This window comes from Eucalyptus grandis, chromosome 8 (genome assembly GCF_016545825.1).
Source record: "Eucalyptus grandis isolate ANBG69807.140 chromosome 8, ASM1654582v1, whole genome shotgun sequence".
Classification (NCBI taxonomy): domain Eukaryota; kingdom Viridiplantae; phylum Streptophyta; class Magnoliopsida; order Myrtales; family Myrtaceae; genus Eucalyptus; species Eucalyptus grandis.
The window spans coordinates 4,490,850-4,506,527 of NC_052619.1; the positions used below are offsets into that span (position 1 = coordinate 4,490,850).

Sequence of the window (15,678 nt, forward strand, 5' to 3'; positions counted from 1 at the left end):
ACGCAGCCAACCGGTAGATTGGTCGCGAGCAAGAATTGCAAGAACCCGGTCACTGCGAACCCCCTTCATTTCAATTATCTTATCATTTGGATCTATGCAAGACCCATACTGTTCAATGGCTGAGATGGAATTACTCCGGATGCGTACAAAAGTTTTCGGATCGGGTTCTCTGAGCCTCGTGTTAAACTTGCTTTTCACTTTAACCAATCTGAGTTGTTTCTGGGAACTGATCCGGTCTTGCAAGAACCGGTTTAGAAAGAACAAAGAAAAGAAAGGACAGGAAGGAAGTCAAGGTCAATGACAGATAAATCAACTTGATTTAATTGTGGCATAAATAAATGAAACGAGTTAATTTTAGGATAAAATTGATATATTAAGATTAATTTACAAAAGCCATATGTTAAAGCTCGCTTCCTCAAGTAAATGTTATTATGGCATTGGTAATTTTGAACATTTCCAATCTATGTAGTATCAATCATAATTTTTTTTTTACCGGTTGTTACAATTTTAATCCTTTCGTCGCGTAGACGGAAGTGTTGATATGGCATAGCCATTAAGTCCCCGCTTTATGTTTTTAGGTCTTCGTTTTTCTAATTTTTTATTCCATATCGGCATCTATTTGAAGCAATAGCACTTACGTAACGAAGACATGGACGTTATTTCAGCATTTTCACCCAAGTATTTTCTAGAAAGACTAGCGTGAACAAACAAATATGAAGTTCAATGAGCCGATTGCCTTAAAAACGTCTTGGGACGACACTGCACAAAGTGAAAAAAGTTCAAGAACCCTCCAATACCATTATCTCAAAGAAAAACTCAAAGGGTGACAATTTGCTGAACATAAATAAGGATTTACTCATGACAGTGATAGGCCCGTTTGTGGCGTGTTTGCTGAAGAGGGAATTTGTGCGCCAACTGGCTGGGCATCTATGCATTTGAAATCGCTGACAAGCTTCTCATAGGTCTACTCTTACATCGGATTTAGTTTTCTTGTTGATTGGCGATTAAGTTGGAGTTGTTTATCCTAGACTATGTTGAGATACATCTAGCAAATTTGAATAATCGAGTGGGGTTAGTCCAGTAATAAAAGAGCCATATCGTTTTTCATGAGGTTACAAATTCAAGTTATGTTGTGGGAGAATCACCGGTTAGCTTGTGCTTTGGGCATTTATTATTTAAACAGAGAAACTTCTTTGCTTCTAAGATGCTAGTAAGACTGCGGTAATGGGTTCATACACCTATACCATGGGTTAGTGGATTTGTTTGTTCTTTTTCACTTTCTTGTGATTTGATTTTAGGAGAATTACAATAGGTCACTAAATTTGGTCAAATTTGTGATCTCACGCTTTCTCTGGAAATTTTTTTAGGTACTTTCAAAGTACCTGTACACGTCCCTATCAATTTAAGCCAAATAAAAATATACAAGATGTTGGGATTATCAAATTTTTACTTAAATAGATAAGACTTGGCATGCTGTGATCGGGAGCATGAAATGAAGATATTCAGATCAGCGAAGAAGCATAGGGATATCAATTCGATAAACAACCATATTACATTCTTTCCATTTGCAGGGTAGTCAAAGAAATCATTTGAGCTTGATGAACAAAAGTATGCTGAGAACCCTAATTAACCATGGAGAGAATTGAAAGTGAATTATTCATTTCTTAATAGGGCAAATATTATAAAAAAAACTCCAAACTATACCCACTATGATACAAATACCCCCATTTTTTTTTACGTCACAAAAAACCATAAACTACAAATACTCTTATTATTATTATTTTTTGTGTCACGAAAAATCCCAAACTTATATATGTGTGACATATATAAACTCTATTTTAGTTTCATTTTAGGTATATTTGTCACACGAGTATAAGTTTGAAGTTTTTATGACAAATTTTTTTGGGTATTTGTGTCACAATGAGTAAGTTTAAGATTTTTAGTAATGTAAAAAAAAAAAAAATTCGAGGTATTTATGTCACAATAGGCATAATTTGGATTTTTTTTTTTTTTTTTGGTAGTTTTAGCGCTTCTTAATAACACCAACAAATATTAGGAGCAACCGAACAGAGAAATTAATGATCGAGAATAACTTGAAAGATTCCCTATGGACCAGAAGGAGTATGTTTACCGCCCGGCCTAGATAGACTTCCTTGAACAGAAATCTTGCTCACCGTCATCTTTTCGATATTGCTTGCTCCTGAAAACGTGCATTTAGTTAGTTAGTCTCCAATTTAGACATTATTATCTTCAAACTTCGAAATCTAAAGAACCATCACTTAGAAAATGTGAAATCGATTCCTTTTGTATCCCCTATAATCGCTTCTCTCAAAAGTGATTGTTCTTAATCGTTATGTTGGTGGTTTATCTGGTCAACCCACCTTTGCGTCTTCTCATTTTGCATGCACGTATAGAGATAGCGCTCACCGTTGATCATCAAGTGGGCATCGGCGTCTCTTGAAGAGATGATCGTATCAAATGATAGGCCCAGGAAAAGAAGGAAGACGAGAGAGGCCTTGGGAAGCATCATGCGTTCTCTTAACTGTTGGGTGGTTGCACAATGTATACAGATATAGAAGGAACGATAGTGCTGTATATAACAATGTCGACCACATTGAGTTGAGGATGAGCCATGTATTGGGTCCATACGTTTCCCCGCCAACCCACTTTGAAAGCAGTGCACTGTACATATGAAGTCCCTCGTTTCATTATGTAAGATTTTGACTAGAGCCTCTCTTCCACCGTTTCTGCGAAGGTCGTGTTTTGTTGGCATGAGTTGTCGCCCGCTTCATTTGTACAACGCACTAAGCTCGTGTATTGTTGATGACAATTAGTTGTCTATTTGGGGAAAACTATAGGCGTGCAAAATGGACCGTCCGAACTAGGAACCGCCTGGACCAGATCGGACCGGATTAGCCAATTTGGTCCTATTTCTGTGATTTTCAATCCGGTTCCCAATTTCTAAAAGTGAAATCAGTGTTAGAGCGGTCCAGTTCCCGGTTCCAAAGGGGAACCGGATCGGACCAAACTGGATCAACTAAATATATTTTTTATTTTATTGTTTCTTCAAAAAAATTAATTAAATATGAACTAAACATTATCTTGGTCCGATTCCAAGTAATGGGAAAAAAAGTAATGAGAAAAAAGTGGCGGGGAAAAAAGCAGTTCCATTGGACTGAATCGAAATCGGAACCGGATTGAACTAGGAACTGATCACCTTTAGAAAACTATCAAAAAAGTCCTAAACTTAATATATCGATACAAATTCTATTCTAAACTTATCAATTGTATTTAATTTAGTTTAAACATTTTCACGTTAGTACCAATTGAGTCCATTAGTCCAATTTAGGTCAAAAACTGTTGATTTGGATGTCAACAATATTTCATGGTACGGTCGATGCTGAAGTGGACCTTATTTTTATAATTTCTTAATTTTTTTTTTGAATTTTTCATTGATTTTCACTTTTCGTTTCCCATTTTTTCTTCTTGTTTGCTTCTTTTGTTTTTTTGACTTTGGGCAAGGATTGTGGCACTAACCGTGCCACATAAAACATTCCGTGTCCATGTTAGTAATTTCAAATCTAAATTGTCGGGACTCAATTAGTACCGATATGAAAATAGTTTATGATTAAATTGGTCTAATTAAAATCTTTAGAACTGAATTGGTACCAAATTTAACACTATTCTGGTACTTTTCCCTGATACTTAAGGGATCGAGTAGAATTAGCTTGATCAATTCAAATTCTATCTTCCAGTTTAACCTCAACCTATGATCGGATTGTGCTCTTGATAAAACATCAAAGTTACGATGAAATAAAATATCAAAATATTTAATTCAGACAGGTTTTTGGATATACTAAGGCCCCTTTCCAGGAGATTAATCAACCAATACTTTTGCATTACAATCAGCGCCGTTGATTAGTGGATTTTTCAAGATTTTTACTTTCGTGTCCTCGGACTTTAAGAAGTCACGCTAAATAGAAAACAAATTCGAGATCTTACGGTTTCTCTAAGAAAACTTTTAGGTCCTTTCGCAACATGCTGTTCCTCTCAGCTCAAGCCAAATAAAAATATACAAATTGTTGCGAATACCATACTTTCACTCAAATGGATAAGACTCGGCATGCGGTGGCTGGCTTGCATGGTGGATAGTGCAGCACTTGGGGAGCGGGAAATAGAAATATTGAGGCTCGCATTAGCTTATGGATCTTCACCGGCAGTTAATACAGAAAGTCATGATATATGATGCCTTTTTAACTACTACGTTGAGCTTTTCATTAGGAGTACTTTTTGGAGACGTGGCGAAAAGGCATAGCGATATCGATTCAACAAACAATTGATCTAAATTCTTTTGCTATTGGCAGTGTATTCAAGGAAATCATTTGAGGCTCATCAACAGGAAAATGTGGGACCATGGAGAGGATCGAAAGTGAATTACATTGGCATTGTCTCCATAACACACCAACGAAAATTAGGAGCAATCGAACAGAAAATTTAATAGTCGTGGATCATTTGAAAGCTCACTGTGGAGTACATCCTGAATCGTCAGTCGGGGGTCTCCGTTTTACAAGACCAATCTTGCTCACCGCCATCACCCCGGATCTGCTTCCTCCTGAAAACATGCGTCTATTTAGGCTCCAACTCAGACATTATCGTCTTCAAACTTTGATATCTAAAAAACATAACTTTTGAAACTGGTCTCTTTTGTACCCCGAAAGCAGACAGTTCTTAGTCTTCACGTCGGCTGTTTATCTGTCCAGTCCATGATTTGCATTTCCTCATTTGCGCATGCATCTATGGAGGTTGAAGTGCTTACCGTTGCTCACCGGACGGGCAGCGGCAGCGACCTTTGAAGAGATGATCACGTGAGATGAAAGGGCTAGGAAAAGAAGGAAGACGAGATAGGCCTTGTGAAGCATCATTCTCTCTCTTGGAATGTATGATTCTACGATTACCGTGTGTACATACATAAAATCGGGAGAATTATCCAAAAAGTTCTAAACCTATTGCACTTTTGCTAATTTAGTTTTAAACCTTTTAATTTTGCCAATTGAGTCCTAAACCTTTTCATTTCTTGCCGATTCAGTCCATTCGGCCAATTTTGGTTGAAAAATGCTAACGTGGACATTGGCGATGCCACATAGGACTACTGGCGCCGACGTGGATAATTTTTAATAAAATTTTAATTTTTTTTGAATTTTTTTTTTTTTTTTGGGATTTTTCCTTGGCCTTTTCCAGTGGTTGGCCACTAGCCACAGTCGGTTGGCTAGCCTCACTCGCCACAGACGAGGCTTAGCCGGGCAAGGAGGAGCACCGGCAAGGGGAATCCTTGCCCAGGCGCGGCTTGGCAAGGGTCACTTGGGCGAGGCCGGCCCTCACTAGGGCCAAGGCAGCCTCACCGGGCATTGGTCGGGTGAGGCCGCCCTGCCCCCAGTGAGGGTCGGCCTAGCCAGATCTGGTGGGGGGAGTCCTCGCCGGGGCTCGTCCTCGCTCAAGCGAGCGTTGGCCCGTGGCTGGTGGTCGGCCGTCACCTGCCCGGCTAAGGGCGAGGCCGACGCTCACCTGGGCGAGGGCGAGCCCCGGCGAGGGCTACCCTCGCCAGATCTGGCGAGGCCGGCCCTCGCCGAGGCTAGGGCGGCCTCGCCTGGCCGACGCTCAACGAGGCTGCCTTGGCTGGGGGAGGGTCGGCCTTGCCCAGGCAACCCTTGCCAGGCCGGGCTTGGGCAAGGGCTCCCCTCACCAGTGCTCCTCCTTGCCTAGCTGGGCCTCACCTGTGGCAGGCGAGGACAACCGGCCGGCTGTGGCCGGTGGCCAGTGGCTAGTCGTGGCCTATGACCGGTGGCCGGCCACGGGAAAAGGCCAAGGAAAAAGCCAAAAAGAAAAAAAAAAGGAAAAGAACAGAAAAAGAATTCAAAAAAAAAAATAAAAAAAATTAAAAATATATATTATTATAAATTGTCAACGTCAGCGCCGGCAGTCCTACGTGGCACCGCCGACGTCCACGTCAGCATTTTCTGGCCAAAATTGGCCGGATGGACTGAATCGGCAAGAAATGAAAATGTTTAGGACTTAATTGGCAAAGTTAAAATGCTTATGACTAAATTGGCAAAAGTGTACTAGGTTTAGGATTTTTTGGACAATTTTCCTCATAAAATCAGTGAGAGTGGTATATATAACAATGTCGACCCAGTGGAGTTGACGATCAGCCGTGCATTGTGGTTCAGACGTTACCCCCGCCAACCTGACTTTGAAAACATGGATGGGCATCATTTCGAAAGATAGTGCATTGGTCATATAAAGTCTTTCTCTCTCTCTGCCAACCTGACTTTTAAAACATGGATGGGCATCATTTCGGAAGATAGTGCATCGTTCATATAAGTCTCTCTCTCTCTCTCTCTCTCTCTCTCTCTCTCTCTCTCTCTCTCTGTGACTAAAGGGTGCATTACATCGTGACAGACACGGTAGGTTGATTGTGAGTGACAATCCCATGTATTTGATGTATGTTAGCCAAATTCATGCTAAACGTCAAATCATTTTGATCTCGCTTAAGGCCCACACTATTAATAATTAAAAAAAAGGGCCTAACATACCCTGAGAGCATATAAATTTTTTTCCATCGAGTGCTCTAACCAATTAGATGTTATTGGTGTGAGCTGACTTGGTCTTGCAAGAACAAATTCAGAAAAGAAAATGAAAAGTTGGAAGTCAAGGTAGCCGGTAAATAAATCAACTTAATTTTATTGTGGCATAAATAGAAAAAAATCAACTTAATTATAGGTTAACCTTCATATATTAAGATTAATTTACGGAGGTCCTATATTTAAGTTTGCTCCCTCATACATTTAAAGAAAAGGTGATTATGGCATTGGTGTCCTAGCATTTTTTATTTGTGCGATGTTGTCCATGTATTTCTTTTTCCCAATTGAGCCCTTGGACATGTTCAATTGCTGTCTTCGGCCAGATGTTTGGATTGAAGTGATGATGTGGTGTCAAATGACCATTAAGTGCTTAGGCGGCAACAACATATTGTCAATATGACTTTTACAAATTTAGAAAGTTAAAAGAAACATGAAGTTAACTTTTCAGGAAAATTACCAAAAAAGTCTTAAAATTATTGCACTTTTATCTATTGAGTCATAAACTTATTTAGTTTTGTCAATTGAGTTCTAAATCTTTTTTTTTTTTTTTTTTTGGTAATTGAGTTTATATAAATAATTTTGATTGGAAATCATTGAAATGGATGCCAATTATTCTACGTGACACTGCTAGTACTAACATAAATATTTTTTGGATTTTTAAAATTTTTATTTTGAATTTTTCCTTATTATTATTATTATTATTATTATTATTATTATTATTATTATTATTATTATATATTTTTTTATTGTGCCCAGCTTGGTGGCAGGGGGCAAGGCCACCTTGCCTAGCTTTGGGTGAGGCTAGCCTTGCTCGTGGCTGTGATGACCTCGCCTATGGCTGGTGAGGGTTTGACGACCCTTGCCGACCACAGTAAAAATAAGTAAAGAGGGAAAAGAGAAAAACATAAAATATAAAAAAAGTAATAAAAATGTCAATGTCAGCGTCGATCGTATCACATATGACAGTCAATGTTCATATCGGTGATTTTTTTAACTAAAATTGACTGGATAAACTCGACTGGAAAAATATGAAAAGATTTAGGACTCGATTGGTAAAATTAAAAAATTTATAACTAAATTAACAAAAGTGTAATAGGTTTAGGGTTTTTTTTTTGATAATTTTTGCTAATTCTTCTGAACAGAAAAAAAATTGAAAACAAATTAAAAAATGCAACAATCGATGATGGCGGACATGACGAGGAGGATGGCAGAAACGGCGCGGTGGGCCATGGAATTCAGCCACCCGCCTACGATGACGGAGATAAGCTACATGCCAATTCGAACCTGCCTGAGTACATCTGCGCAATCCTCTCTGAGTCCGAATGTCTTCATTTGGCAACTATCTAAAGCGATAACACTTATGTAATGCAAATCTGGATGTCATCTCAACCTTTCCGTCCAAGTATATAATGGAAGGACGAGCATGAACAAACAAATACGAAGTTCAATGACCCAGTTGCATAAAAGAAGTCTCAAGGACTAGTACAAATTAAAAAAGTTCAAGAACCCTCCATGCCATTATCCCAAGAAAAAAAAATCCCATTGAATTTGGCAATTTTGCTAATATGGATAAAGATTAACTCTGGCGACAGTGAGAGGTTCATTTGTGGCTTGTTTGTTGAAAAGGGAATTCGTGCGTCGACTGGTTGGGCATCTATGCATTTCGAAATCGCTAACAAGCTTCTCATAGGCTTACTCTTACATCGAATTTAGTTTTCTTGTTCAGGGGGGAGGTCAACTTGGAGTTGTTTATCCTAGACATTGTGCTTCTTAAGTGATGTGCGATGAATTGAACAAATTGGAACCAACGAGTGTGGTAACTCAGTGATAAAGGATACATATTGTTTTAATGAGATCATAAATTAGAGTCAAGTCACGAGCGAATCTCTAACCAGCTTGTGTCTTGGGCATTTATTATTTAAACTTCTCTTCTAAGACATCAGTAGGACAATGGTAATGGGTTCATACACCTATACCATGAGTTTGTGGGTTCGTTAATACTTTTTCACTATCTTTATCTGCTTTCAAGAGAATTACAAGAGGTCACACTAAATTAGATCAAATTTGAGATGTCCCACTTCTTTGGAAAACTTCTAAGTAGTTTCAAAATAAAGTTTGGGGTATTAGTGTCCCGGTGAGTATAGTTTTGAATTTTTTGTGGCATTTACATATAAAAAAATGCTTTTTATTTGGTATTACCATTAGTACCATGGGATATTGGACTTTTCAAGATTTTTAATTTCTTGTCATCTGAATTTTCGGTACTTTTAAAACCTATCGTTCCTATCGGCTCAAGCCAAATTAGAATAGACATAATTTTGTAGGGAGAATGACAATAAAAGTGTCAAAAGTTATATACGACACTCATTTTAGTGCTATTTTTTTTTTCAGATCACTTAAGTGCCACCTCTGATTAGGTTGTCAGAATCTGATGTGATCATATTTTATTAATTTCTCAGTTCTACATAACTCACTGGCATATCCTATCAGCTTATAACCCCTAAATGATGTCATCTAAAAGTTGTAATATAATGATTGTTCAAGTGTCAAATTTTGTTTAAATTTTCATTTCAATGGCAGTCATTGTTAAGAATTAATCACTTTAGTGCCAAGAATTCATGTGAAAATGCTAGGTGGATTGAATATTTTAAATAAAATGCCAAGTCATATAAAATTTATAATTATAAAAGCCACCTATTATTTTCGCTGGAATTTTTCACTGTTGGTACTTAATTGATTGTTGTTTTTCCGATTTAACACTTAATTGATCCAACGAAAAACATTTGTGACTAAAATGAGCGTTGTATACAACTTTTGTCATTTATTTTTAGTGATCTTCAGCCTAATTTTGTGAATATCTTTTTTCACTCATTTAAAGAAGACTCAGCACGCGGGGAGTGGCTTGCATGCTGGATGATGTTGCATTTTGGGAGCATGAAATATATAGATTGAGGTCGGTAATAGCTAAGCCATCTTCATTGGTAACCTATTTAGAAAGTCATGATATATTATGCCTTTTCATATAATAGGTTGAGCTTTTTATTAGAAGTACGTCTCGGAGGTTCGATGAAAAGGCATAGGGATATCAATTCAACATACAATTGATCTAAATTCTTTTGCCATTGGCTATGTATTCAAGGAAATTATTTGAGCTCCATGGCAAGAAGTACGTGGAAAACAGAAAAATTACCAATTTTTTTTTAAATCTATTACATTTATGTCAATTTAGTCATAAACTTTTTGGTAATTCGTCAATTGAGTCTTTTCAGCTAATTTTTGGCTAAAAATAGCTAATGTAGATAATTTTTATAATTTTTAAAATTTTTTGGATTGTTTTCTATTTTCTTTGCTCTCTTTTTCTTTGGGGCCAGTGAGGGTATGTCTAGCGAGGCCTTGCTGGGTGCAAAGGCCCTGGGTGGCCTTGTTGGCCGCGGGTGAGGCAGCCCACCCCTAGATCTAGCGAAGGCCTTCGAGCCCTTACCATCAATTGGTGGGGTCATGAAGGCTAGCCTTTCTGGCACAATTTTTTTTTTTTAAAGAGAAAAGAAATAAAAGAAAAAATTATCTATATTAGTGCTAATCATGCCACCTAGGATGGCCAGTGTCCATATTAGTGATTTCCACCCAAAATTGATCAGAATTGATAAATTGTCAAAATGTTTAATATCAAACATGTTAAATTTAAAGGTTTAGGATTCAATTGATACAAATGTAATAATTTTATGATTTTTTTGATAATTTTTCGATGAAAAACCTAATTAACCATGGAGAGAATAGAGGGTGAATTGTTTATTTCTTTATATCATGTAAGGTCACGCCAGGGTGTACTCCCGTAAGCTTTAATCTTGCCCACCCCCATCTCTCCGGAACTGCTTCCTCCTAAAAACGTGCATTTCCTTGAGAGTGATTGTTCTTAATCGTTGCGGTGGGCGGTTTATTTGGCCAACCCATTATTTATGTTTTTCTCATTTGCATGCATCCACGGAGATCATCGAGGTCCTTACTGGCGGTCACTCGTTGGCCGGGCGGGCGAGCAGTGACTTTTGAAGAGATGGTCATGTGAGAAAGAAGGACTAGGAAAAGAAGGAAGATGAGAGGCGCCTTGGGAAGCATCAATCTTTATCTAATCAATGCGTGGTTGTATGTCGTACTCTTTGAATATATGATTATATATTGATCACATGGTGTTAGAGATTGTTGACACCTAAATTTTAGCTCAATATATAATCATTTATTTGCATTAAAATTTTAGGGATTGATCCAAACCCTAAGTAAAATTGGCATTGCATAATTTTACATCGCATTTATTCATGTCCACATCCAATAATTTTCATCTGAGTTAACATTATCATGCTCAGCAAGGGGAATACCTTCTGTCGATGTTATAGCAAAAATCCTTAAAATATATTCAGCCTAATGAGGGACCATGAACCTCGCCCATCATATGAGGAAGGGAACAGATAAATTGCACACGTGAGGATAGGAAATTCGGAAGGAAATCAATTGGACACTTGGGATCGCAATTTTCACCGGGAGGAAACCAACCAATCACAGAAATCTTCTTACCAATATATTTCGCCCAGCTAATGGAGGAATTCGTGGGATGAATTATGAGCTCACTGCTGAAGGCAAGAGAAAGTGCGGCAATTCAGAAACAAGACAGACAAAATGGAGGAAATCAAAGCATTTGTGGAAAATGTGGGTTGCCGGAATTTACAAAAGGAAATTAATGAGCTGGCCATTGAATTGTGAGAGGAAATTGATGGGATTGGACGGGAAATTAAGGGAAAGAATCAAGCCAGCCGTGGAATTGTGAATGGAGATGAGTGAATTTGGACACGTTCGCACAAGAAGTAAAAGCTAATAAGGAACCAAAAGATTTGACGCGCTAATTTGAAAGTGAATTAGCAAGATTCACAGTTAATTCTTCGTGATAAATCAAAGTCAAAATTCAGCAATTCTCTGAGAATCATCAATCAGCTCCACGGATCCTAACTTTCCAATGATACGTGGTAGAGTTTTTGCTAGGGATAAGTGCAATAAAAGTCCTAAAACTTGTTATGAAAATGCAATTGAGTCCTAAAACTTGTAAAAAGTGCAATCAAGTTCTTAAATTTGTCAAATTAGTTTAATTGAATCCTAAAATTAACACCGTCAAACTTACTAATGGAAAATGTTGACGTGGCACGAACGTGTCAGATGAAGGGACCAGGAAAAGAAGGAAGACGAGAGAGGCCTTGGGAAGCATCGTGCGTTGTCTTTACTGTTGTGCGGTTGTACAATTTATACAGATATAGAAGGCATGAGTGGTATATATTGCAATGTTGACCACATGGAGTTGAAGATGAGCCATGTATTGGGTCCATACGTTTCCCCGCCAACCCTCTTTGAAAGCAGTGCATTGTACATATAAAGTCCCTTGTTTCATTTATGTGAGATTATGACGTGACCAGCCTCTCTTCCACCATTTTTGCGACGCTCGTGTTTTGTTGGCATGAGCTGTCGCCCACTTCATATACACAGCGAACTAAGCTCGTGTCTTGCTGATGACAATTAGTTGTCCATTTTTAGGGAAAAAATGCCCAAACAAAATCCTAAACTTAATGTATTTTTTTTTTTGAAAGGTAAGAATATAAACTTAATGTATTGATACAACTTCGGTTTTAAATTTTTCAATTGTATTAATTTAGCTTTAAACCTTTCGTATAGGTCTCGGTTGAGTCGATTCGTCCAATTTAGACCGAAAAACTACTGACTTGGATGCCGACCATCTTTCGTGGTAAGGTCAATGTTGAAGTAGTCATTATTTTTATAATTTTTAATCGGTTTTATATTTTCATTTTCCGTTTTTCTTCTCTTTTTTTTTTTTTTTTTTTTGCTATTGAGGGTTGGTAGGGGGCCATCAGCCATCAGATGAGGCTCAGTGGCCCTTGTCAGCCATGGGCAAGAACTATGGTACTAGCCATGTCATGTAGGACGGTTGGTGTCCCCACGAGAAATTTCCATTCTAAATTGGTCGAATAAATTTAATTGATACTAATATAAAAATGTTTTAAGATTAAATTGATCCAATTGAAATATTTATTACTAAATTAGTACCAAATTTTAACACTTTTTTGGTACTTTTCCCTCATACTTAAGGGATTAAGTAGAATTAGCTTAATCAATTTAAATTCTGTCTTCTAGTTTAACCCCAACCCATGATTGGACCTGACAAGAATATGTATATTTGGAACCCATTGTGCTCTCGATAAAACATCAAAGTTACGATGAAATAAAAGATCAAATATTTTATCCCAAAAAGGTTTTTGGATATACTGATAACCCTTTCCAGGAGACTAATGAGCGGATACTTTTGTATTACAATCGGTACCATTGATTAGTGGATTTTTCAAGATTTTTACTTTAGTGTCCTCGGACTTTAATAAGTCACGCTAAATTAAAATTCAGTTCAAGATCTTGCGGTTTCTTTGAAAATTTTTGTAGATACTTTTGGAGCATGCTGTTTTTGTCAGCTCAAGCCAAATAAATATATACAAAATGTAGTGAATATCATACTTTCACTCAAATAGATAATATTCAGCAAGCGGTGATTGGCTTGCATTGTGGATAATGGAGCACTTGGGAGCGAGAAATATATACATTGAGGCTCCCGGTAGCTTATTGATTCTCACTGGAAGTTATTCAGAAGGTCATGGTAAATTATGCCTTTTTAACTACTAGGTTGTGCTTTTTGTTAGGAGTACTTTTCGGAGATGTGGCTGAAAGGCATAGCGATATCCATTCAATAAACAAACCAAACTAAAATCTTTTGCCATTGGCAGTGTATTCAAGGAAATCATTTGAGTTCCGTCAACAGAAGTATGTGGAAAACCCTACTTAACCATGGATAGGATCGAAAGTGAATTACATTTGTATTGTCTCCATAAAACACCAACGAAATTTAGGAGCAATCGTTCAGAAAATTTGATAGTCGTGGATCATTTGGAAGGTGACGGTGGAGCATTTTGTATACCGGCAGTCGGGATCATCCTATCGCCAACACCAATCTTGCTCACCGCCATCACCCCGGATCTGCTTCCTCCTGAAAACAAGCGTCTATTTAGTCTCCAACTCAGACATTATCGTCTCCAAACTTTCAATTCTAAAGGAATATAACTTTCAAAATGTGAAACCGATCTCTTTTGTACCCCGAAAGCAGACCATTCTTAATCATCACATCGGCTGTTTATCCCTCCAGCCCGCGATTCGCATTTTCTCGTTTGTGCATGCATCTATAGAGGTTGAAGTGCTTACCGTTGCTCACCAGGCGGGCAGCGACGGCGACCTTCGAAGAGATGATCACGTCAGATGAAAGGGCTAGGAAAAGAAGGAAGACGAGATGGGCCTTGCCAAACATTATTCTCTCTCTTGGAATGTATGGTTCTACGATAACCGCGTGTAGATGCAGGGAATCAATGAGACTGCTATATATAACAATGTCGACGCAATGGAGTTGACGATCAGCCGTGTATTGTGGTTCAGACGTGTCGCCCCCAACCTGACGTCGAAAAGAGGGCATCGTACGCATAAAAGTCTCTCCCTCTCTTTAGACTAGAGGGTCCATTACACCGCGACGGACCCGGTGGGTTGATTGTGAGCGACAACTGCGTGTATTCCACGTATGTGAACCAATTTCACACTAACCGTTAAATCATTTGGATCTCGTTTGATGCCCACGCTATTCAATGACTAAGAAGAAAAGGGCTCATATACTCCAAGTGCGTACATTTTTTTTTTTTTTTTTTTGATTGGGTGTTTTGATCGACCCGCGTTGTTATTGTTGTGAGCTGACTTGGTCTTGCAAGAACGAACTCATAAAAGAACAATGAAAATAAAGGATGAGGTGGAAGTCAAGGTAGACGGTTTGTTAAAAAAAAAAAAAGGTAGACGGTGAATAAATCAACTTAATTTTAAATCAACTTAATTTTATCGTGGTATAAATTAAAGAATCAACTTAATTTAAGGATAACATTGATATATTAAGATTACTTTACAAAAGTCCTATATTAAAGCTCGCTTCCTCGTACATTGAAAGAAAGAGTGATTATGGCATTGGTGTTCCATGCATTTTTTATTTGTGCAATTATATACATATATATATATTTATTTACAATCAGGTCCTTAAACATGTTCGATTGTTGTCCTTTAGTCACATGCTTGGATGAAAATGTTATTTCTGAATTAGTTCCTCTTCTGTCCTCTGGACAAACAAGAGGTAATACAGGAATATTCACCTGTCAAATGGCTGTTGAGTGCTTACGTGGCAGCTACATATTGGCAATGTGGCTTTTACCACTTTAGCAAATTAAAAGATACATGAAGTTAATATTACTGAACAGAAAAGAATTGAAAACACAATATAACAAAGAACCTTCAACAATCGATGATGGCGGACGTGGCGAGGAGGATGGCAGAAATGGCGCAGAGGGCCACGAGGTTCAGCCACCCACCCACCTACAAGGACGAAGATAAGCTAGGTCAATTCGAACCTGCCTATCTCTGTCCAATCCTCAGACCGAGGATATTCATTTCGGGGTGATTTGAGGCGATGGCAACTATCTAAAGCGATAACACTTATGTAACGCAAATCTGGATGTCATCTCAGCATTTCCATCAAAGTATATAATGGAAGGACGAGCACGAGCACGAACAAACAAATACAAAGCAATGATCCCGTTGCATAAAAAAGGTCTAAGGACTACAATGCACAAAATGAAAAGTTCAAGAAACCTGCATGCCATTATCCCCGAAAAGAAATTCATTGAATGTGACAATTCGCTAATATAGATAAGGATTAACACTAGTGACAGTGAGAGGTCCATTAGCAGCATGTTTGTTGAAAACGTACGCCGACTGGTTGGGCATTTTTGCATTTTGAAATTGCTGACAAGCTTCTCAAAGGTCTACTCTTACATCGGATTTAGTTTTCTTGTTTAGGGAAGGTCAATTTGGAGTTGTTTATCCTAGACAATGTGCTTCTTAAGAGATGCGATGAATC

At 38.1% G+C, this 15,678-nt stretch overlaps 1 long non-coding RNA gene across 1 annotated transcript; it reads right to left on the reverse strand.

The window, feature by feature from the left end:
- Nucleotides 1-13,431: 13,431 nt before the first annotated feature.
- On the reverse strand, nt 13,432-14,099 carry LOC104456335. Its single transcript, XR_727319.3, has 2 exons — nt 13,935-14,099; nt 13,432-13,722 (listed from the first exon to the last, which is right to left on the reverse strand). It is a non-coding gene; the product is annotated as an uncharacterized LOC104456335 (long non-coding RNA).
- Nucleotides 14,100-15,678: the final 1,579 nt, after the last annotated feature.